This window comes from Cynocephalus volans, chromosome 2, assembly GCF_027409185.1.
Source record: "Cynocephalus volans isolate mCynVol1 chromosome 2, mCynVol1.pri, whole genome shotgun sequence".
NCBI classification, from domain to species: Eukaryota; Metazoa; Chordata; class Mammalia; order Dermoptera; family Cynocephalidae; genus Cynocephalus; species Cynocephalus volans.
In genome coordinates this window covers 153,190,397-153,216,055 of record NC_084461.1, presented here as the reverse complement: position 1 = coordinate 153,216,055, position 25,659 = coordinate 153,190,397, and the positions used below count along the sequence as shown (strand labels likewise).

The 25,659-nt window shown below is 42.9% G+C and overlaps 2 pseudogenes; both read left to right on the top strand.

Moving 5' to 3' along the window:
• Nucleotides 1-18,113: 18,113 nt before the first annotated feature.
• LOC134370639 (elongin-B-like) lies at nt 18,114-18,464 on the top strand (annotated as a pseudogene).
• A 237-nt stretch (nt 18,465-18,701) lies between these two features.
• LOC134368137 (10 kDa heat shock protein, mitochondrial-like) lies at nt 18,702-19,010 on the top strand (annotated as a pseudogene).
• The last annotated feature ends 6,649 nt before the right edge of the window (nt 19,011-25,659 follow it).

Genomic DNA, 25,659 nt, shown 5'->3' with positions numbered 1-25,659 from the left:
CCAAGGCCCTCTTCTCCCCTGCCACCTCCAAGTAACTCCATCTGAAGGGCACAGCTGTGGCTTCTGCTGGCTCCTGCTCCAGGCATTCATCAGCTCGCGCCTTAAAGCGGCCACAGCCGGAAACACTCAGAGCAGTTTTTTCTTTCTTTCATCATGATTTCTCCCACCTTCATGAACTCCATAGGTCTCTCCTCCTCTTCCCCTGAGCTCCAGCGGCCCCAGCTTGGCTGATGTTACATTTTTATAGCTGTAAGTTGGTTGATTTGTGGGAGACAGTGACACTGGGGACCATCTATTCTGCCATCTTGACCGGAACTGTATGTCCCTCCATATATCATTTAATTTTCTATCTGCATTTTCTTGTGACTCCCCGAAAATCCTTAAAAGGGTTATTCTGAATTCTCCATCAGACATTTCATAAATCTGCTGCTCCTCTGGGTCCATTGCTGGTAATTCATTTGTTTTCTTTCTTGGTGTCATACTTCTCTGTTCTTTCTTGATCTTTGTGCTTTATGTTGATGCCTTGGCATTTGAGGAGACTGCTACCTCTTCCAGATTTTATAAGTGTTCTTTGGTGGCATTAGACATTTACTGATTAATATCAGAGCTTTGTCTCTGGTCTGTGGTTTTGGTTAACTCCAAAATTGGGGGAACTTCCTTTGGGGACAAGCACTTGAGCTCTGGTTGAGCTAAATTGCTGCTTTGCTACTGATTCTCTAGGAAAAGCTTTTTGTGTGGACCAGATTATAATTATTGGCCTTTTAATCACTTCTAGGTTTTGTGAGGTCAGATACACCTGGACTGTGTGGAAATTCTGGCCTGGGACTGAGTCTTTCTAGCAAACTGTGCCCCTTGTAGTTTTATCACCTTGACCAGTCTCCACTGAGTGGGTCTGTGCTGATCAGAAGGCAGATAGCTGCCCACTCTGCACTCTGCACCCCAATGTTCTCCCAGCAGGAGAGATCTCCTGTACTCCAAATGCTTCCCATGGCATGGGCCATGTGCAGGTCTCCCACAATGACTCACCAGCCTCTGGGTGGTTCCTTCTTCAGCTGACTGCAGTCTCTCGCTCCTATACAGGTCCATGGGAACACTGTCAGTGTTCTTACTGGCCTGGGGGCTGGTATAGTGCCCTCCGAGGCTCTCTTCTCCCCTGAAGACTCCAGGCAGCTTCACACAAAGCTGTGGCTTTTGCCAACTCCGGCTCCGTGTTCTGCAGCTTCTTCCTGCATCTCACAGGGCCGGCCCTAAAATGGCCACAGCTTGGAATAGAGCGGTTTCTTCTTCCTCTTGCTGAGGCTTCTCCCACCTTCATGAACTCCACGGGTCTCTCCTCCCTTTCCCCCGAGCTCCAGCCGTCCCAGGTTAGCAGTCTTTACTCAATTGGGTAATGATGCTGGGGACTGTCTATTCTGTCATGTTAATGACATCTCCTGTATTTATTTTTCATCTATTTGATCTATCAAAGAATGAGATGGGTGTTTAGCATGACCCTTCCCTCTTGGGTTTATTTCTATCTCTTTCTTTGCCTTATCTATTTTGTTGCACTGGTTTTCAGCAGATAAAGGCCTGTGACTCTAGCATCAATGCAAATTATGCCTCTTTCTCCACTTCTAGAACTAAGTAACTGTTATTTTGGAATCTAGGTTTACCCCTTACTGGTTATGTTATCTTGGATCATATGTTTCCTTTCTCTGAACTTTGGGTCTCTTTAGAGACCCCTGTTCCTGCTATTAGGACTTTGGTTAGACTCAGCAGAAACCCTCTCAGTTCTGTGAGGCCAGAAACACATGTCCACGTATGAGTTCCTGTTTCCTCCTGGTAGATGGACATCCTTTCTCTCCCAGCATTCAAGAAGATAGCAGGCTTCAGGCTCTCTCGCACCTGAGAGATTTGAAGCAGGGCTTTTCCTTCCCAAACCTGAGCCTCCCTGAAGAGAGCAGGGTTTGAAGAAAAGAGTGGGAAAGAAAGAAGCAACCCCGGTGGCCAGTGGCTGGTAGCTGGCCTCCTGCTCTGAGTCAGACTATTCCGTTCCATCCTGAACACACACAATTTCACAGAACTATTAACATCAGACAAGGGTGCTCTGTGACAGTGAGGGAACAGAAGAAAAAAGACCATCCCTTAATCATGACCAAGCAGAGATAAAAACAAAAACCCTGAGAATCCCCCAAACAGGCAAACATCCCCCTTCTGCCTAAGCTGAGTGACTGACGCTCCTTTCCTCTGGCCTCCCACACAAAGTATCATCGAATTACCCCTGCTTCTGACAGCACCCAAGACAGAACAATCCCTCTGCTTCTTTGACTCCTCTCCCAAATCCCCTAACAACAGCCCCAACCCTCTAACAAGCCCCCCACCCCCTCCTGCTGAGTGCCCACAGCGCCCCCTGCTGTGTGGCCTCCCTCACAGTGGCAGTAATACACCCAACTTCGACCACAGGTATGTCCCTGTGGTCTTTGGCTGGTGGCTTGCAGGGAGCAAAAGGGTTGCAGACCTCTGAGAGTAGGAAGGACCTGCACCCTGCTCCTGAGTCACACCTTGAGGTGGAGGCAGGAGCTCTGGGGACACCCTGAGGATCACCAGAGAAAGTGGCCTGGGGTGCCACCCTGCCATTCCTCCCCAGAGATCCCCACAACCTCACAGGATATGGACATGTTGAGGAGGGGACCGTGTGGGCTGGAGCTGTGGGCGGCTCAACAATAATGATGGGACATGAGGAAAAGCCAGGGAAGCTGCCTGGAGCCTCGCTTGGTGTGAGGCCCTGGTAGGAAGGGGTAACCCCACAAGGGGCTGGGCGTACACTACCCAACAACCCAGCAGGTTGAGGGCAGAGTAAAAAATGAGGTTGACTTAAGAAAATTGAGAAGTGAAGACTTTCTTGGATACCTACATTGGTGGCCTGAGTTTCATATGTACTACACTAGATTAAGGTAAAGGGGAGGATTAAAGGGGTATTGGGGTATCTTAAGGAACCCCAGGGCAGAGGTACAGTCAGACCTCTGGAAGGACCAGAGCCCAGGCCTGAAAAGAAACCAGGACTCAGAATTTACCTTCCATCCCTGCTTCCCTCCTCCTGTCTGTCTCATCCTTCTCTCTCTGCCATTTCACATGATCTGCCATGTGCTTGCGGCAGGAGATGCCACCTCACAGCTTCCGAATTGACACTTCTCTCCAAGCCTAGAATCCTTTTGAAGACAAGGCAAGCTTTTTGCTGGGGACTGGGACTCGTGGAGCAGGAGGGAGGGGCAGAGAGAGTGGAGAAGGCGGGAGAGCCATACGAAGATGTGTCACCAAGTTGACTGGGGCTTCAAGTGACTGGTTGCTTCATCCCACAGGCCCCCCTGAGGAGCCACCCTTCCAGGGGAAGAGAGGAGAAGTACTTGTCAGTTGACTGCCATCCCCCAATGCTGCCCAAATCAGGTTGCACATGCCACACGTGAGCTCCTGGAAGTTTCCACGCATCTTCCCTTCTCCTGGGAGGGACATAGAGGAAGATAGGGTTTCTACACTTCACTTGAACTTGTGAAATGTTGACAAGAGTAGACTTTGATAAGTTTGGTACATATGATGTAATATCTAGAGAAATCACTAAAATAAGCTATATAAAGCTATACACTAAAAAACACTATAGATAGTCTTTTCAACAAATGGTGCTGGGACAACTGGATAACCTCATGCAAAAGAATGAAGTTGGACACTGACCTCACATTATCTACAAAAATTAATTCAAAATGAATCAAAGTCCTAAATATAAGAGGTAAAACTATAAAATTCTCAGAAGAAAATGTAGGAATAGGTCTTCATGACCTTGGATTTAGTGGTGGACTCTTAGATAGGACACCAAAAGCAGCAATAAAGGAAAAGCTAGATAAATTGGGGTTCATCAAAATTTAAAGCTTTTGTGCTTCATAGGACACTATCAAGAAAGTAAAAACACAACCCACGGAATGTAAGAAAATATTTATAAACCATAATCTGATAAGAGACTTGTATCTAGAGTATATAAAAAACCCTTACATTCAACAACAAAAAGATAAATAACCCAATTCAAAATGGGCAAAGGATCTAAATAAACATTTCTCCATGAAGATATGTGAGATGGCCAACAATCACATTAAAAGATGCTCAACATAATTAGTTGTTAGGGAAATTCAGACCAAAACCCCAATGATACACCACTTCATACCCATTAAGATGGCCACAATAATAAAAATAAAAAGGATATATCAAGTGTTAGCAAAAATATGGAGAGACTGGAATCCTCGCACATTGCTGGTGGAAATGTAAAATAATACAACCACTGTGGAAAACAGTTTGATGGTTCCCCAATAAGTTACTTGCAGAAGTGCCATGTGACCTAGCAATTCCACTCCTAAAAAATTGAAAACAGGTGTCCCAACAAATACTTATACACAGATGTTCAGAGGGGCACTGTTTTCAACAGCCAAAAGGTAAAAACAACCCAACTAATGAATCCATCAACTGATGGATGACTTAACATTCATTATGGGATAGCCGTACGATGGAATATCACCATAGCTAAACTTACATAGTGACGATATCAAATGCCGATGAAAACGTAGAGAAATTGGGTTTCTCATACATTGCCTGTGGGAATGAAAAATGGTATGGACATTCTGGAAAATGGCAGTTTCTTGAATAGGTACAAAATGTATCAGACTCTAAAGTCATTACAATATCTTTGAACTGAGAGTTTCTAATGGAAAATAAGATTGAAGGAGTTAGAAATCTAGGGGCACTGAACAGAAATTTCCCAAAGACCTTCCCTCTCTCAGGGAAGAAAACAGAAGTGGAGTAGAACAAGCTCTAGAAATATACTCCAAGGAGAAAGAGCGAGGCAGCTGGCTGCACCTGCCTTGTTTCTTGCCCTGACTGGACAGGCTGCCTACACCTGAGCATTGCAGGAGCTGCACTCAATAGGGGACAAGCTGGAAGCAGCCTGATTTTGACTCCCACCCCTGTCTTCAACACCACCTCCCCATCTCCCAGCCAGGTCTCTGGACAATCTGAGCTCTTTCTCTCATAGTGAGCTTTGTAGGGTTTTCTAAGACTCCCCCCACTACTGGGTTCTTTCCTGCCCATTCCCTGACACCCCTCTCTTTATGACTCCCCTTATACCTGGCTCTGAAGGTTCACCCCTCAGCACTTTCCAGTAGGTGTGATCATGGGGCTGGCCAGTTAGCTCAGTTGGTTAGAGCACAATGTTGTAACACCAAGGTCAAGGGTTCAGCTCCCCATACTGGCCAGCCACCAAAAATTTTTTTTAAAAGAAGACGTTCAGAGGTGTGGCCAGGCACAGACCCTCCAGAGACCCCTTATCTACAGGCAGAATGCTTTTGGGTGTCTCTAGCCCAGCTACATTCCCAACATGCACTGGACCCAACAGAAGCACCAGCACCTTTGCCCTGTTGGATTCTGGAAGTGAAGGCCATTGTCTCCTGAGTCCTGTCACTTGGCTTGTGGGCTGTTCCAGCCAGCCATCACCCTCTACGGCAGAGGCAGGCTTCAGTGGCTCTGGACTCCACCCCCTCTCCACAGTGAGTGCCCATCCTCCTGGGGCCTCCAGGGTCTAGAGCTCAGCAAACATGGTGGTGGACTGGAGGAAAAGGAAGGAAATGTCAGTCTCACTCCTGGCTGACCCCCTGCTCTCTACAAGCAGTTTGTCCCCTTTCTTGTCTTAAGGAGGGTAGGAAGAGAACCAAGAGAAGAGAAAGGGAATTTATCACCCCAAAACATTCTCTTCAAAAAATCCTTATCTTCAGTGATCCTAAGCTTTCTTGGGTGTGACCTGGGGCAATGATGAACTAGGGGTCATGAGCCCCCTTTTAACCCAAGGCATTTAACCCTTCCTTAGCCCCAAGCATACATAGCATGGGCATATATATCTGACCATGTCACTCCCCTCCTTAAAAATTCTCTAAAGCCTTCTGAAGTTACCTTTGGATAAAATCTAAAATGCTTAATATGGCCCACGCCTCCTACCTCCCCTGCCTTCTTACGTCACTCTCCTCTTCAATGACCTTCCCTGCATTCCTTGAATGTACCACCCCTGGACCTTTGCATGTGCTATTCCTTGGTCGGCAACTCAATCCCATGATTAGGTCAAGCCTACTGATCCATCAGTTCTCCACTTAAACATGACCTTCTCAGTGTAGCCGGCAGACACAACTGGTCCCCATCACATTCCTTCATGGCACCTGCCACAAGCTGTGAACATAAGAGTATATGCAGCTATGGACATGGGAGCGTGAAGTCTGAAGGCTGACTGCTTTGGTTCACATCACGGTTCTACCACTTACCAGCTGTGAGACCTTGAGTGAGTCATTGGATCTGTTGTACTTCAGTTTCCTCCTCTGCAAAATGGGAACAAAAAATAGTAGCTAACCTGATAGGCCCACTGTGAAGACTGAGTTGTTATATGTAGAGTATTAGAAGTGTCTGGCCCAGGCTAAGTGCAATATAATGTTTGTTTAACTAAGCAAATTAAAGTACATGTGTGACAATAACGGCAGGTTATATAAGTAAAATAAGGGGAAAAAAAATAAGGAAAATATTTTTAAATCTCCCAAAAAGTATCAAAGATCTAATAATGTTTGTATCTGTCCTTAGGCCAGGAACCCAAATTAGTGATCAAAGAATTCAGTGCCAGTTTTACACTGAGTCAATTGTCAATATGACCAGTTAGAGGATGAATTGCTCTTTTATAAACCTCAAAGTGCTATATGGACACAATTTAGAATTGAGGCCAGCCAAGGGCTGGGATCTTAGTAAACCACTCACACATTCTGAGCTGTGACTTTGACAGGCTGCCTTTTGAAAATCATGAAGAAGTCAGTCACAGAATGACTGTAGTTTGGCTTTGCAATATCAAAATTGGAACTTAAGATAAGGGGGTCCCAAAATCCTTTCTGAAGGAAGATAATGTCATATTAGACCTCAAACTATTTCTATAAATACTTTTTCAAATGAAATGTCCAGAAAAAAATCAAAAATAGAAGAAGACAAAACAAAATGGATTAGAAACAACAGAAACAACAGACCACAGAAACAGACCCATAGAGTTCCAAATATTGGAATTCTCAGACACAGACTGTGAAACAGTATATTTTGTCAACTCCAAAATACCATTAATTATAAGAGACAGCATTATTTTATGTTCCACTAAAAAAGAAAAACAAGCTGCCAATTGGTCACATTAGCTTCTCATTACTTTGAAATTTATTTCATTGGGGTCAAGAGAGTTGGCAATTTCTCCTGCCCTCATTTGTGCTGATGGGAAATCTTTTGCATGGTTTCAGTATCAAAATGTAATACAGGGCTTCCAGCCACGATGGAGTAACAAAAACCAGATTTACCCTCCTCCCTGAAATAACTGAAAAGGTGGGACAAAATATATGGAACAATGACAGTCAAGATACTGGACTTAGGACAACAAAGGACAGTGACTCTGAGGGACAAGACACACATGAGGAAGCCTTACAATTGCCTTGATCTCAGCACAGGGTGGAAAAACCCTGGCAGCCTCCCTGAGTTGCGGAGGAGAGGCTGAGAGTACGGGGAAGCCAAGGCAGCTGGAGTTTGCAGGGCAAAGTGTTGGAGAGGAGAAAGTTCACAGAGAGAACTTCAGAGATCTGCAGAGGGTGCTCTCTGAGTATTCAGTTGAGTGCTTATCAGCACATTCATATGTGGAAACTACACAAGGCCAGGGAAAGAACCACCTTTAAAAATTAGAGGGAAATGCTCAAAGAGCTCACACAGGGCCCCAGGAATAGTGCTTATTTCCAATGGCAAGAGAGGAAAACCTCATAATTCACAGGGCATCAGTTGAATTTCTAAGAAATATCTTGCCTCAGTAGTGGGGAAAAATTATCCCTAGACTAAATGCTGCTCTAATATTACCTAACAAAATAGTAAGGCTAGATCTGAGAGGATCAAATCATTTCCAAATAACTTAGCTGCATCCCAGAACAAAGCTCAAGATTATTTATATGGTTGTAAAAATATCCAGCACCTGACAAGGTAAAATTTACCATATCCAGAATCCAGCCACATCTCAGAATCTCCACTGCTAATATCTGAGCTACTATTCTTTGTCATCTTAACTGTTGCAGTAGCCTCCTAGTAGGTCTACACATTTTCTAGCAGTCAGGAAAGGCTAGGTTTTGCTGCAGTAACAAATAATACCAAAAAGCTCAGTCACCTAACCAACAAAGATTTTGCTCACTTGCACATTCAACACAGGTCTGCAAAGGGGCTCTTCTCCTTATAGTCCCTCCAGCACATGGGCTGACAGAGCATCCACTATCTGGAGCATTGCCAGGCACAGAATAGAGGCAAAGTTGCCCACTGGCCCTTCCACCTAGAGGGGAAGCACTTTGTTTCTGTCCACGTTTTAAGGCCAAGCAGATCACATGACCAACTCTGAGTTTCAGGGGGTGGAAGACTGCAACCTAAGCATATGCCCAGAGGAACCAGCATCTATCTTCATCCCAGCACCCAGGGTGAGCTCTTTAAAATGTAAGTGAGGTCTCTCTCCATCTCCTTCAGAGTCAAAGCTAGAGTTCCCAAGGTAACCACGTAACCTGGCACCAAGGTACCTCTCTGACCCCACAAGTCCTGCTTCTCTTCCCTTTCCTCACTCCACTCCAGCCACACTGGCCTTTCCCTTCCTCAGCCACGCTCCCAGTTTTGGTCCTTTGCACCATTGTTCCTGCCTTCTGAAAGGCTCTTTCCCCAGGCACCTCCACAGCTCACTCCCTCGCATCCTTCTAGTCTTTACTCAGATGTCACCTCCTCAGAGAGGCCAACCTGTCCCACCCTATTTAAAATCGCCTCCTCCTCTTCCACCTCCAGCCTCCCAGCCCCCATTGTCCTGAGCTACTTTTATTTTGTTCACAATGCTTTTCACCTTCTAATGGGCTATGTAATTTCCTTATTTATTACATTTATTGTTGTTTTAATCCATTTTGTATTGCTATAACAGAATTACCTGAGACTGGGTAATTTATACAGAAGAAAGGTTTATTTGGCTTACGATTCTGGGACAGCTGCATCTGGCATGGGCCTCAGGCTGCTTCTACTCATGGCGGAAAGCAGCAGGCAGCCGGCGGGTACAAGCAGATCACATGGCAAGAGGAAGCAAGTCTTTTAAACAACCAGCTCTCATGGGAACTAATAGAGTGAGAATTCACTCATTTTCCCCCATCCCCCAGGGAGAGCATTAATCCATTCATGAGGGATCCACCCCCATGACTCAATCATTCCGACACTGCCACATTGGGGATCAAATTTCCACATGAGTTTTGGAGGGGACAACACATCCAAACTCCATCAGTTGCTTATCGTCTGCCTTCCCTGCTAGAATGTGAGGGCCACGAGAAAAAGAATCTTTACCTGTTGAGTTCATGGACATACCCTAAGCACCTTGTACAGTGCCTGGCACGTATTGGGTGTTCCATAAATACTCGTTGAACTCATTGATTCATAACTGGGCTCCCTGAACTTTTGGATCATGCTCCAATACACTTCATCTGAGTATGCAAGGCTGAACCATAGTCTTCATGTAACATAGAACAACCTCATAGGGTAACCAAGCAGTTAGATTCCCCTGGGAATGTGGGGGAGGGAAAGCAATGGGGATGATTAGCAGTAATTGTTGCTCCTTGGGGGAGAGGGTGCATTAGTGGTGATGACAGGCTGCCACCTTGTGGCTGAAGAAGGAAATGCACCCATCTGGCTGGGAAGCAGCTCAGTGGTGGGTGACCTCCACTTTTGAACACACTTGTCTTTCTGCAGGTGTCTCCAGGCTTCTGTGAACACGATGGAAGCCATCAGCCTTGGCCCCTCCCAGAGGTCTCTGGAGTATGTGCCCATTGACCTGAAATATAACCCAAACCTTCTATGTAATCAATGTGATCTTTCACATACATACGTCCATTTGTTCATCCGTTTACTCATTCAACAAATATTCGTTGAGCAGCTACCAAGGGACGTGGACAATGGGGAAGAAGAGTCCCTGCCCTGTTGTGGAAAAGACAGCCATCCCGTTTATTCAAGAACTATTTACTCAGAGCCTGTGGGCACAGTGCTGACACTGGGGGCTAATAACTAATAAGACAGTCTGGACTGCCCTCAAGGAGCTGACGTTCTAGTTGAGAGAGAAATGAGAAAAGATGACAACAGAGATAAATGTGAAGGAAATACACGTGGGAGGTGGGAGGGAACTTTAGGGAAGGCCTCAGAAGAGATAGCATTTAAGCTAATGCCCAAAAGAAGGAAAATTGAGGGAAAAGCATTTCAGGAGGAGGGAACAGCATGTGTAAAGTGGTGGGTGATAGATCTTGAACATAACCAGTGCCGTTTTAGGCAAGGCCAAGCACAAAACGGCACCCAACCCCTCCCGCCTTGCCTTTACAAGAAGCCTCGTGACTTCTGTGAAATAGAAACTCTTCTTGCTTCTGCAGCGATACAGTGGCCACTTACTCTACCCTTCCTGAATATGCAGGACCAACAACCCCATCCTCTATCACAATAGTAGGGGTCATGAGATCAGAATACCACCCACAGATCACTCTAGCCCTTTCCTGCACCCTATAACACACCCAATTCACACACGAATTCTTAATAATGCCTCAATGCCCAACCCCCTTACTGGGACGGGACATTCTTTTCAAATTCAAAGCTACTCTTACCCTAAATACTTTAACTCCAGCTACAATACTCCCATTACAGGCCACCCCAGACCTGGCCCCTGAGGCCTCCACTTTCCCCTTCCCCTCGGACAAGGTTAATCCCTAGTATGGGACACTTCTTCTCCCTCCATTGCTACGCACCATTCCCCTATCCTTGTTAAATTGCAGAACCCCTCTTTGTTCTCTAATGTCCCACAGTACCCCATCACTAACAAACACCTAATAGACTTAAAACCCATCATACACAAACTCCTTTCTTCTCATCTCTCATGGCCTACCCACTCACCTTTCAATACACCCATCCTTCCTAATGGCTCATACCATTTAGTTCAAGACCTCAGGGCCATTAATGCAGCTGTTTTACCCATAATCGCAATCGTTTCTAATCCCTATACTCTTCTATCCACAATCCCGACAACAACCTGTTTCTTCTTTGTACTTGACCTCAAAGATGCCTTCTTTTCTATCCCCTTAACACCCATCTTGCCAAAACCCGTTTGCTTTCACTTGGACTGATCCTGATACACGCTGTTCCCAACAGCTTACTTGGACAGTGTTATCTCAGGGGTTTTTGGGATAGCCCCCACTTTCCAGCCAGGCCTTAGCTCCAGACTTATCTGAACTTCCTGCAACCTCTAGCAATTTAATGCAATATGTGGATGACCTCCTCCTTTGTAGCCCCTCCTATGAGGATTCACAGGCCCACACTGTTGCTCTCCTTAATTTCCTGGCCTCCAGGGGATATCGAGTGTCCCCCAGCAAGGCCCAGATTTCTTCCCCTTCAGTCACCTACTTGGGAGTCCACCTCACCCCCAACACCAGAGAAATACTGGTGGATCGCAAGAGTCTAATTTCTGAACTCCCTACTCCTACCACAAAGAGTAAAATCCTTTCTTTCTTGGGGCTTGCAGGGCATCTTTGCCTATGGATTTCTAACTTTGGCAGCCAGCAAAGCCACTTTATGGGGCAGCCAAAGGGGATCCTGCCATTCCTTTAGATCCCACAAAGCCCATTCATTCTCCCTTCCAGTGATTAAAAGCCACTCTCCTCGCAGCCCCAGCTCTATCCCTCCCAAACCTATCTCATCCTTTTATCCTATACATCACCAAAACCCAAGGATTGGCAGTCGGGGTTTTGGGACAAGAGGCAGGAGATATTTTCTCCCCAGTTGCATACCTCTCAAAACAACTGGACACCACAGCCTGGAGATGGGCTCCCTGTTTACGGGCCTTGGCAGCAGCCACCCTTTTAGTGTGGATATGAAATTAGTAAGACACCGGTCCTGTTCTCAATGGACAGAACTTGTGTCAGGCAGCCAAATAGATCTGAGTTCAAGTCCCAGCTTCATAACTTTCCTGTGCTATGACCCCAGGCAACTTCTCTGAGCTTTGGCCTTCTCACTGGAATGAGAAAAATAATACTCACGCTGCAGATTTGTTGGGTCTATTAGATAAAGAAGCGGTTATGGAATGTGTGGCACTATAGACAGTGCCTGGTTGATGCTCAGTAAAAGTCACATTACAACACGCACATCCTTTTACAAGGTGGGGAAAAGGCAGATAGATATATGCACAATTTATAAAGGCAAAGTAGGTAGACATGAAAGCAGTACTGAAGGGACCAGGTTGTTGAAGCCTTAAATGCCAACCTAAAGCAGATGAATGCCTGTGAGCAATGGGAGCCAGTGAGGGTTTCCGAGCAGGGCAAGATCATGAACAGAGTTTCCCTTTGGGAAGAGAAATTTGGCAGCCAAGGAGGGAGAAGATGGCAGGAAGGGAGCTGAGCTCTCTTTCTCCCTGCCCCTGAGATGTAACATCATTCAACCTCCTCCCCACCCCCTGCAGCCCTGGCACTGGAATTTTGCTCGAAGACCTGCTTCCTTACAGCTCATGATCTATTTTGCAGGACCATGTGTGCCAGGCCACTAAGCATCCACAGGCCTGGCCATGTTAATTATGAACATCTTATGATGCCAGCCAATCAGATGGCAGTCTCGGAGGGAAAGAATCTCTTCCCAAGTCCCCTACCTTTGTCCTGGAAAGAAGCCCAACTCCCTCTCAGAAGTAGTTGGTTGATGGAGAGAGGCAGAAAAGAAACAGGCCTCAGCTACCTGAGCCTGCATATCTGTCCTGGGGAGTTGGGATTTGGGAGAAGTTCAGACTGCCAGCCAGGCAGACACCAAAATTACACAAAGGCCAGAACCTAATCCAGGTTGATGGACTTAATGCCCTCAAATGCATAGCTCTCCTCCCAAACAACCTGCCATAGGGAATTCTGCAGTCCATTGTCTCCAACATTGATTTTCTATGTTCCATAGCTCTCAAGTTTGCAAAATGCATTTCTAGAACAGGAATTTAGAAGAATGAAGTCACCTAAAGCTGGAGATCTACCTTCTCTATCCTGTTCTCTCCACACCTCAATCAGAAGTAGTGTGGAAACAGTGAAGCTTGAAGAGGTCTCTCAGGAGTGGGTAAGGGCAAAAGCAAGCCCAGATCTGGAGGTTCAATTAACACCAGTGAGGACTCAGTTCAGAGTTAAGGAGATAAAGATGAGTTCATTCATCCCACAGCATCTCTTTGGGGCCCCTCCATGCTAGCCTATGCTGAATGCTGGGGGATTTGAGACATATAAGGCCATTCTAGTTCCTTAGGAGCTCAGAGTCTGGCAAGGGAGTCAGATAATAAGAAAATCATTCGAGCCCAGAATGATGGCTAGGACAGGGCACAGTGGCAACCGGGGGAGAAGGCAATTACATATGTGGGAGGCAGGGCTTCCTGGAGGAAGTGACATCCAAGCTGGGCTTTGAAGGCTGAATAGAGGTGACCAGCAGGCGAGGTGGGGAAATGGACAGCTTATGCCAAGGTGCACAGGTAAGAAAAAGCAGACTATACCGATGAGTCATTTCTGTTGTTGGGACATGGGGAATAGGGAGGTGACTGCTAGGAGATGAGGCTTGACACACAATTGGGCTAAAAAGAGGGTCAGGGAAAGGAAAGAGTAGATGTAGTTCAGGGCAGCATTAGGATTAAAATTAGGTTTGGGACTTGGATGTAGGTGAAAGGAGATGTTTAACTGTATCAGTTTGGCTAGGAGCAAAATAATGACACATGTGCTTTACATATATTATCTCATTTAGATGCAGAACAAGTCTATAAAGTCAGTGGCTGTTCTTATCCTCATCTTACAGATGTGGAGAGCAAGGCACAGAGCGGTCAGGTGACTTGCCTGTCGTCACGCGCTTGGCAAGTGGCTGAGCAAGTGTTGGACACAGGTTTGTGGTTGAACACAAAATTTGGAGTCAGACTGGCTTCACCTGCCCACTCTGTCCCAGCTTTGTGGTATCAAGAAAGCCCTTTCACTTCACTTAACCTCAGTTTTCCCATCAGCGAATGGAAAGGATGTTATCTAACTCATAGGGCTATTATAATGATTAAGTAAGATAATGTATTCATATATAAAGTGCTATAACCCAGTATCAGACCATTAGCAAGCCTCAGTAAATATTGTTAGGGTGAAAGCTGATTTGGGGGCCAGGTTAAATTTAGGATTCCAGTTCCTGGTGGGATTTCTCTTCCCTTAGAGTTCTCCCTTGGGTTTGGGTTCCCTAATGAACTTGAATTTGCAGAAATGTTTTGTGCTTGTGACAAGGAACTAGTCTAGTCTCAGTGAATTGTAATGACCATCCGGGTTGACATTTTTATTAGCAGATAATCCTCGGTTCTCCCAGGCAGAGCCTATCTGGATCTTTCCAGTCTGAACAGCCAACTTAAACTACATCACTAGCCCACAATTCAGTTCTTCTCCCAAAAACATGCTGGCTCCTCAGAGAAGCCTAGGAGGTGAATGGAAGATATAGAAAGGCAAGGGGGAAAAAAACAACCCAATTTTAAAATGGGCAAAGGACTTGGAATGGACATTTCACCCGAGAAGATATACAAATGGTCAGCAAGCACGTGAAAACATGCTCACCATCACTCATCATTAGGGAAAAGCAAGTCAAAGCCACAATGAAATACCACTTCACACCCATTAGAACGGCTATTACCCAAAACAAATGAACAAACAAACAGAAAATAACACGTGATGGCAAGGATGTACAGAAGTTGGAACCCTGTGCATTGCTGACGGGAATGTAAAATGGCACAGTCACTGTGGAAGACAGTTTTGTGGTTCCTCGAAAAAATTAAACATACAATTACTAATGATCCAGCAATTCTACTTCTTGATATATGCCCCAAAGAATTGAGAGCAAGGACTTGAACAAATATTTGTACACCAATATTCACAGCAGCGTTATTCACAATAGCTAAAAGGTGGAAACAACTCAAGTGACCATTGACACAAAATGAATGGATAAAGAAAATGTGCTGTATTCACTGCAGTCCTGCCTAGCAGCCCTGCCCGCCACCCAAGAAGCAGCTGGACAGGCCTCCTCACTGCAGCCTCACCTACTGGCCTCACTCACTTCCTAAGAAGTGGCTCAGCAGCTCCACCCTTGGTAGTTCAGCTCCTGAACCATAGAGGGAAGCACAACCTCACATTGGGCCCCAAGAAGTGGAACAACAGAAAGGCCACTGGCAGACCCACACTCAGCTAGCTGAGCTAAAGCGTATCTGTACCCCTGGCTCAAAGAAACAGCCTGACTGTCACATACCTGGAAGACCAACCCCTGAGTCTTTGAGCCATCACACACATGCATCCAAGTGAGAAACAGCTTTCCTGACATACCACTGACAGCCCCATCCCTGGTCAGATAAGCAGAACAGCGACCCTACCACTGGCAAACCAGTCCCGAAGACCCTGATATTCCATGCACCCACACCCCCAGCTCAAGAAACAATTCAGCAACCACATCCCCAGTAAGCCACCCCCTGAGATGACTGAGCCACAGGGTATATGTGCATACCCCAGCCTGTGAATCAATCCAGTAATACGTCTCCTGGCAAGGCTGTGCCACCACCACTATGAAACTCCAAAGAATAGGCTACTCAATCATAGACATAGAAAAAGTGGATTACAGCTGAAGAAACTACACAGAATCTACACTACTGCATCCATCCAGAACAAAGCCATTGTACTCTAATCACTCAATATCCCAGGATGCATTTGCAGGTAAAATCTTTTCCCACACAAGCCACTCTATAAAACTCAAAAAGGTGACTTTTCCACCAGATGCAAAGATATCAATGCAGGGAAACAAGAAACGCGGTAACAGATACTACCAAAAAAAATAAAATAAAATAATGTTCCAATAACTGATCCCAAAGAACTGGAAATTGCCAACTTGTGGAAAAAGAAATTCAAATTAATGATCCTAAGGAAACTCAATGAGATACAAGAAAATACAGATAAATGGTTCAACAAAATCAGAGAAACAATTCACAATATGAATGAGAAATTCAACAAAGGGATAGATCTCGTTTTTAAAAATCGAGCAGGAATCTTGGATTGAAGAATTCATTGAATGAATTAAAAAATACATCTGAGAGTCTCAACAACAGACTAGATCAAACAGAAAAAAGAATTTCTTATGTTAAAGATAGGATTTTTGAAACAACACACAAAGACAAAAAAGAGAATGAACAAAGCTTACAAGATCTATGGGATACTATTAAGCAAACAAATATTCAAATTATGGGCATTCCAAAAGGAGAAGAAAACAAAAAAGACATTGAAATGTATTTAAAGAAATAATAGCTGAAAACTTTCCTAGTCTTGGGGAAAATGCTAACATCCAAATCCAGGAAGCTCAAAGGTCTCCAAACAGATTCAACCCAAATAGGTCATCTCCAAGACACATTGTATTCAAACTATCCAAAGTTAAAGAGAAAGAGAGAATTCTAAAAATAACAAGAGAAAAACATCAAATCACTCATAAGAGAATCTCCATTAGACTAAAAGCAGACTTTTCAGCAGAAACCCTAAATGCCAGTAGAGAATGGAATGATATATTCAAAGTAATGAAAGAGAAAAACTTCCAGCCAAGAACACTATAGCCAGCAAAACTATCTTTCAGAAATGAAGGAGAAATAAAGTCTATCTCAGATAAGAAAAAAATTAAAAGAATGTATCACCGCCAGACCAGGTTTACAAGAAATACTTAGGAGAGTCCTACATCGAGAAGAGAAAGAACAGTAACATCAATCATGAAAGTACCTGAAAATATAAAACTGGTAGAGTAGATGCAAGGATTAGGAAAAGAAAGGAATCAAATCCTATCAACACAGCAAGCCACCAAACTGCAAGGACAAACATTAAGAGAGGAAGAAAGGAACAAAGGATACACAAAACAATCAGAAAACAACCAAGAAAATGCCAGGAGTAAGACTTCATATATAACAATAATCTTGAAAGTAAGTGGATTGAATGCTCCAATTAAAAGTCATAGACTGGCTGAATGGATAAAAAGAACATGACCCATCCATATGCTGCCTACAAGAAACATACCTTACCTACAAAGACATACATGGACTGAAAGTGAAGGAATGAAAAAAGATATTCCATGCAAATGGAAAACAAAAACAAGCATGAGTAGCTATACTTATATCAGATAAAACACACTTTAAATCAAAATCTGTACTAAGAGACAAAGGAACTATATAATGATAAAAGGATCAATATGGAAAGAGGATATAACAGTTATAAATATATATGCACCCAACACTGGAGCACCTAGATATATAAAGCAAATATTATTAGATCTAAAGGGAAAGATGGAAGTAGGCGTTGGTGGTATAGTGGTGAGCATAGCTGCCTTCTAAAGGGAAAGATGGAGACCAACACAATAATAGTTGGGGACTTTAACACCCCACCCTCAGGCTTGGATAGATCTTTAAGACAGAAAATCAACAAGGAAACATCAGATTTAAATGGCACCATAGACCAGATGGATCTAATAGACATACACAGAGCATTTCATCCAACCACTGCAGAATACACATTCTTTTCATCAGCACATGGAACATTCTCTAGGACTGACCATATGTTAGGCCACAAAATAAGTCTCAACAAGTTCAAAAAAATCGAAATCATGTCAAGTATATTTTCTGACTATAATGGAATAAAACTAGAAATCAATAAAAAGAGGAACTTGTGAAACTACACAAATACATGATAACTAAACAACATGCTCTTGAATGTCCAATGGGTCAAAGAAGAGATTAAGGAGGAAATTTAAAAATTTCTTGAAACTAATGAAGACAGACACAACAGACCAACACCTATGGGATACAGCCAAGGCACTACTAAGAGGAAAGTTTATAGCAATAAACACCTACATCAAAAAAACAGAAAAAGGGTGAGCAGGCACAGGGGGAGAGGCAGCTGGCTGGGCTAGGGACAGCAGGCCACACAGGAGGAGCCGGGCTCTGTGCTCACACCAGTCTGCTACCCCAGGACATGTTCCTCATGATCTGGTGCCACAAGATCAACATCTTCACAGATGCCAAGGAGTTGAGCACTGTGTTCAAGCTGAAGCGAATTGTCAAGGGTATTCTCAAGCAGCCAACTGATGAGCAGTGGCTATGCAAGATTGACCAGCTCCTGGATGATGGCAAAACGCTGGGCAAATGTGGCTTCACCAGCCAAGTGGCATAGCCACAGGCCTCAGCCACAGTGTGGCTGGCCTTCTAGGCAGATGACACCTTTGAGGCCCTGCACATTGAGCCCTTCTCCAGCCTGCCCAAGCAGGCTGATGTGATGAAGCTGCAGGACTCAGAAAGCAGCACCAATGAACAACCTGTGTGGTGAGGGCCCCCCACCCACACCTTGGGGCCCATTCCCTCCAGTAAAAGAGACTTGGGTGTCTGCCTGAAAAAAGAAATAGAAAGATCTCAAATAAACAACCTAACAATGCACCTTAAGGAACTAGAAAAGCAAGAACAAACTGAACCCAAAATAAGTAGAAGAAAAGAAAGAATAAAAATCAGAGCATTGCAGCAGTAGTGGCAAAAAGGCAAAACACAAACTGTGGTGGTGGTGGGAGTCATGACAGGACAAGCATTTAGAAAGTTTCTTCCACTCTTTGATCGAGTATTGGCTGAAAGGAGTGAGGCTGAAACTGTAACCAATGGAGGCATTATGCTTCCAGAAAAAGTTCAATGAAAAGTATTGCAAGCAACAGTAGTAGCTGTTGGATCAGGCTCTGAAGGAAAGAGTGGAGAGATTCAACCAGTTAGTGTGTTAAATTGGAGATAAAATTCTTCTCCCAGAATATGTAGGCACCAAAGTAGTTATAGACAACAACTACATTTCTTATTTAGAGATGTTGATATTCTTAGAAAGTATATAAACTGAAATAAATCACTGTTGAAATAGCATCACTAGAAGCTGCCCATTCCATTGTTTCATCATGTAAATAATTTCCATGTCTCTTCCATAATAAATTAATGACATCTAAACTAATGACATCTGAGGTCTACAATTTAGTTTCATTGCACTGATATAAATATTTCTAAATAAAAATATGTAAACCAGAAAAATCAGAGCAGAAATAAATGAAATTGAGGCTAAAAATACAAGATAAAAATCAATCAAAAGAAAAGCTGGTTATTTGAAAAAATAAACAAAATCAACAAACCATTAGCCAGACTAACCAAGAAAAACAGAGAAAAGACACACATAAATAAAATCAGAAATGCAAATAGAGACATTACAACAGATAGCACCAAAACATAAAGGATCATCAGAGACTATTATGAACAACTTTATGCCAATAAATATGAAAACCTAGAGGAAATGGATAAGTTCCTGGACACATATACCCTACTAAGACTAAATCAAGAAGAAATAGAAAACCTAAATAGATCAATAACAAGTAATGAGATAGAATTAGTAATAAAAAGTCTCAAACAAATGAAAGCCCAGGACCAGAAGACTTTACTGCTGAATTCTACCAAACATTTAAAGAAGAACTAATACCAATACTTCTTAAACTATTTCAGAAAATTGAAGTAGATGGAATTCTTCCAAACTCATACTATGAGGCCAGCATTACCTTGATACCAAAACCAGGCAAGGACACAACAACAACAACAACAAAAAAAAATAACTACAGGCCAATATCCCTAATGAACACACATGCAAAAGTCCTCAATAAAATACTAGCAAACCAAATCCAACAGCACATCAAAAACATTATACACCATGATCAAGTGGGATTTGTTCCAGGGATGCAAGGATTGTTCAACATATACAAATCAATAAAGGTAAACATCACATAAACAGAATGAAAGTAAAAAACACATGATCATCTCGATAGATGCAAAAAAACATTTGATAAAATTTGACATCCCTTCATGATAAAGACTTTCAACAAATTAGGTATAGAAGGAAAGTATCTTAACACAGTAGAGCCTATATATGACAAACCCACAACTAACATCACAATGAATGGAGAAAAGCTTAAAGCTTTCCCCCTAAGAACTGGAACAAGGTAAGGATGCCCATTCTCACCACTTCTATTCAACATAGTACTGGAAGTCCTAGCCAGAGCAATTAGGCAAGCAAAAGAAATAAAAGGTGCTGTGGATTGACTGTCCCCCTTCCCAAACTCATTGAAGCTCAAATTGTGTCCCCCAAAATTCCAGGTATTGGAAACTTGGCCCTCACTTTGACAGTGTTGAGAAGGTGGGAAATCCTATTATGATAATTGAAAGATGGGGCTTTGAAGAGGTGTTTACATTGATGGTTTAATGGTGGCCATGGGCATGGTTCTGAGGTCTTTAAAAGGAGAGTGTATGAGGAGCTCTGTGTGTGTGTGTGTGTGTGTGTGTTTCTGCCATATCTCAATGTGATACCCTGTGTTGCTGAAGTCACCACCAAGGAAGACCCTCGCCAGATGTGTTCCCTGGACTTTGGACTTCCCAGCCTCTGAAATTGTAAGCAATAAATTTCATTTTCTTACAAACTATCCACTTTCAGGTATTTTGTTATAAGCAACAGAAATAGACTAATACAAAGGGCATCCAAATTGCAAAGGAGGAAGTCAAGTTGTCTCTGTTTGCAGATGACATGATTTTACATAGAGAAAAACCCAAAGACTCTACCAAAAATCCTAAACCTGACAAACAAATTCAGTAAAGTTGCAGAATACAAAATCAACATACAAAAATCAGTAGATTTCTGTACACCAGCAATGACCTAGCAGAAAAAGAAATCAAGAAAGCTATCCATCTATAATAGAAACAATAAAAAAATAAAATACCTAGGAATAAATTTAATCATGGACGTGAAAGATCTCTACAATGAAAACTATAAAACACTTATTAAAGAAGACACAAAAAAATGGAAAGACATCCTATGCTTATGGATTGGAAGAATCAATATTGTCAAAATGACCATACTACCCAAAGTGATCTACAGATTCAATGCAATCCCCATCAAACTACCAATGACAGACTTCACAGAAACAGAAAAAAACAATTCAAAAACTTATATGGAACAACAAGGGACTCCAAAAAGTAAAACCAATCCTGAGCAAAAAGAACAAAGCTGGAGTATTACATTCCCTGACTTCAAAATATGCTACAAAGCAATAGTTATCAAAACAGCACGGTACTGGCACAAAAACAGACACATAGATCAAGGGAACAGAATAAAGAATTCAGAAATAAATCTACATACTTACAGCCAACTGATTTTTGACAAAGGAGCCAAGAACATACATCTGGGAAAGGACAGTCTCTTTAATTAATGTTGCTGGGCAAATTGGAGATCCATATGCAGAAGAATAAAACTAGACCCCTATCTCTCACCACATACCAAAATCAACTCAAAATGGATTAAAGCCTTAAATGTAAGACCCCAAACTATAAAACTTCTAGAAGAAAACATAGGGGAAGCACTTCAGGACATGGGTCTGGGCGAAGAGTTTATGAATACTTCAGAAGCACAGGTAACAACAGCAAAAATTAATCAATGGAATTGTATCAAACTAAAAAGTTTCTGCACAGCAAAGGAAACAATCAGAGTGAAAAGACAACCTACAGAATGTGAGAAAATATTTGCAAACTATGTATCCAAAAAGAGATTAATATCCAGAACATACAAAGAATTCATACAACTCCATAGTAAAAAGAAAAATAATCAGATTGAAAAATGGGCAAACCAGGATGTGGGAGGAGAGGGCCATCCCTGCCCCCCCCCGTACTCCCTTCTCCATCATTGTTCCCCCTCTGCCTCACCCCTACTCTGCAACAACATCTTAGAATGTAAAATAATAATAATAATAATAAATTAATTATTTTTAAAAAAGAGAATTCACACAGAGGTAAACTTTCAAAAAAAGAGAACAGAACTGTGGTTATTAGAGGTGGGAAAGGGGAAGGTAGAGGGGGTTGGAAAGAAACTAGTTAAGGGTAATAAAGAATGATTATGTTTTGTAAACATGAGTATACTAATTATCCTGATTTTATCACCACATATTGCACACATGTATTGATATTCAATTCTGTACTACACAAATATATATAATCAATTAAAAAAATGGGCAAAGGAACTGAATAGACATTTTTCTAAAGAAGGCATACAAATGGCCAACAGGCATATTAAAAAATGCTCAACATCACTAATCAGAGAAATGCAAATCAAAACCACAATGAGATATTTTCTTACCCCAGTTAGACTGGCTATTATCAAAAGTCAGAAAATAACAAATGCTGGTGAGGATGCAGAGAAAAGTGGAACTCTTATACATTGCTGGTGGGAATGTAAATTAGTAAAGCTACTACGGAAAAAAACAGTATGGAGGTTTCTCAAACAATTATGGATAGCACTACCACATGATCCAGTAATCCCACTACTGGGTATATACCCCAAGGAATAGAAATCAGCAAGTTGAAGGGACACTCCCATGTTTATTGCGGCTCTATTCACAACAGCCAAGAGTTGGAACCAACCTTCCATGGATGACTGAATAAAAAAATGTGGTATATATACACAATAGAATGCTGCTCAGCCATAAAAAAAAAAAAGAGTGAAATTCTGCCATTTGCAGCAACATGGATGAGCCTGGACAAAATTATGTTAAGTGAAATAAGCCAGGCACAGACAGAGAAATGCCACATGTTCTCACTCATACTTGGACGCTAAAAAAGTTGATCTCATAGAAGTAGAAAATAGAATAGTGAATACTACAGACTGATGGGCGAAAGAGGAAGAGGAGATAGGGAAAGGGTGGCCAGTGAATATGAAACATTAGAGGGATAGGAAGAATGGGATCTAGGTTTCTATGCTAATATAAGGAGACTACAGCTAACAACAAAGAACTGTGTATCTTTGAATAGCTAGTCAAGATGATGATGAATGTTCCTAACACAAAGAAATGACAAATGTTTGAGGTGATGGATATACTAAGCACCCTGATATTGTGGCTTTGCCTCCCACAGATTTGTTATCTCTCTTTCCCTGGGTGATGGAGCTGCAAAAAGGATTACTCAAAGCCCATTTCCTCCAAGCAGTGAGAGACGCCAAAGGGGTTAATTTCCCAGAACCCTCAAGAGAGAGGCATTCCTTCCTTTTGGGAAATTAATCACAAATTGGGGTTCTCGCCCCACATTTATTCTCCAGACCAGGAAGTTACAGGAAAAGAACATAGGTGTGGTTATGGCCAATTATAGTTTAACAGTAGAGACTGGTAACATTCAGTAAAACAAGCAAAGTGACATTCCATAATGCAATTTGCAAAAGGTTAAGTCGATCCACAAACAAAAGCTTGATCTTAACAAACACTGTTTTTTCCTACAGCAATTTCCCAGTATCTTTACATATCAATCAGTAACTTGTCTGTCCTTGAGCCAGCAACCTTGCTGTGCCACAACTCTTCATCCACATCAGAGACCCTAGTCTAAAGAAAGTTCCCTGTCTTGCAAGGTTAACATTTCTATACATAATTTTAAAAGGTAAGGCTAAACCTGAAGCCACAGAGCCCCAGAAAATAGGCCCTGTGAAATACATTTGCTCCATAAATGTTAGTGCTCTCTGCAGATATGATCACTGAACTCAGTATGAACGTTCCCAATTATCATATGGTACTCCGTAAATACATAATTATCATGAGTCAATTAAGAACAATAAATTAAAAAGAGAAAAAAGAAATAGAGAGCAGATAGTGATTATCAGAGGCAGGGAAAGGGGAGGAGGGGAAGGGGAAAGGTTGGCAGACTGATACAAAGTTACAAAGTTACAGTTAGATAGGAAGAACAAGTTCTGGTGCCCTACAGTGAAAATAGCTAATAATATTGTATTGTATATTTCAAGACAGCCAGAAAAAGGGATATTGAACATTACAACCACAAAGAAATGATAAATGTTTAGGTGATAGATATGCTAACTATTCTGATTAGATCATTATACAATATACATATGCATTGAAACAACAAATTGTACCCCATAAACATGTACCATGAAAAAAGTAAAATTAAAATTAAAAAAAAGAAGAAAACATGCTATATACATACAGTGGAATATTATTCACCCATAAAAAGGAAGGAAATTCTGACAGATTACAATATGGATGAACCTTGAAGACATTATGCTAAGTGAAATAAGACAGTCATAAAAAGGCAAATACTGTATGATTCCACTTATACGAGGCACTGGAGTAGTCTAATTCACAGAGAGAGAAACTAGAGGAGTGGTTGCCAGAGGATGGGGAAGGGGAGAACTGGGAGTCGGTGTTTAGTGGGTACAGTTTCAGGTCAGGAAGACGAAAAAAGTTGTGGAGATGGACGGTGGTGATGGTTGCACAACAGTGTGAATGTCCTAATGCCACTGAATTGTACATTTAAAAATGGTTGAAATGTTACATTTTATGTTATGTATACTTTACTACAATCTTTTTTAAAAAGAAAGACAAAGGAAAGGTGTGGGAAGATCCAGCAGAGCATCTTCTGCTGCAGGCAGGTGGGGAGACAACTTCGTCTTCCCCAGGCCAGGCCTGCCACAGCAGAAGAGGTAGACACATGCAGGAGGGCTGACCACCCGGCCTTGCCTCTCATGGTGTGCCTGGGGGTAGGTAGGTCTCTTTGCTTTTCTGGGAAAATCAAGGAAGCTGACTGATTCACAGATTTCCTCTAGCTTCTGCATTCCATGGTTCTGCCTTATTAGGAAGTCCTTAAGTAAGATAATGTGCTTGTACATCAAGAGCTATAACCCAGAACCAAGCCAGTTAGCAAATCTCAGTAGATATTACTAGGGTGAGACTGATTTGGGGGCCATGTTAAAATCAAGATTGGGACCTAAGCCTGCCACAGCAGAAGAGGTAGAAACACCAGGAGGGCTGAGGACCCGGCTCTGCCACTCAGGATGTGCAAAATCATGCAGAGGATGAGGTAAAAGGAACAGAAAAGCCAGACTTTCACCATACTGCACATTTCCAATGAGGCCTTGGGACCCTTTGACTTGGCACTCTTAAGAATGTGCCTTACAGGAATTATATTAGTGAGTTCTGGCACCAAACAGATGCCACCCTCAAACTGGGCCAATGAGGAAAGTTTAGTACAAGGTCAGTTTACAAAGGACTAGGAAACCAAAAGGATGGTACAGTATCTGGGGCTTGCAACAGCAAGTGTTAGCACCCTGAAGGCAAAAGTGGTTACAAAATCTGGAGCAAGACCACGTGGGGAAGGTCATCCTTGGTAAGGACAACCCTGCAGGAGGGAGCTCAGGGAATAAATCCCCAGGCCTCTCCCTCTTCCTGCCCTCCATCTCCTGCCAGGGCCTCCCACTGGCCATGCCCAGTGGGAAGCGGGAGGATAGTGGAGGCTTTTTTTAGTGAAACCCACACTGGCCAGCCTCCAGGGCTTGAGCAGGATGGTCAAGGCTGGCAAGGAAGAGCAAATGGAGGGGCGGATCCAAAGTGAATCAGCACCAAACTATCCACGTGGCCTAGCAAGAGTGGCTGAGAAGCATCCTCCCCTGGATGTCCCCTACTTTCTTTCGAAGG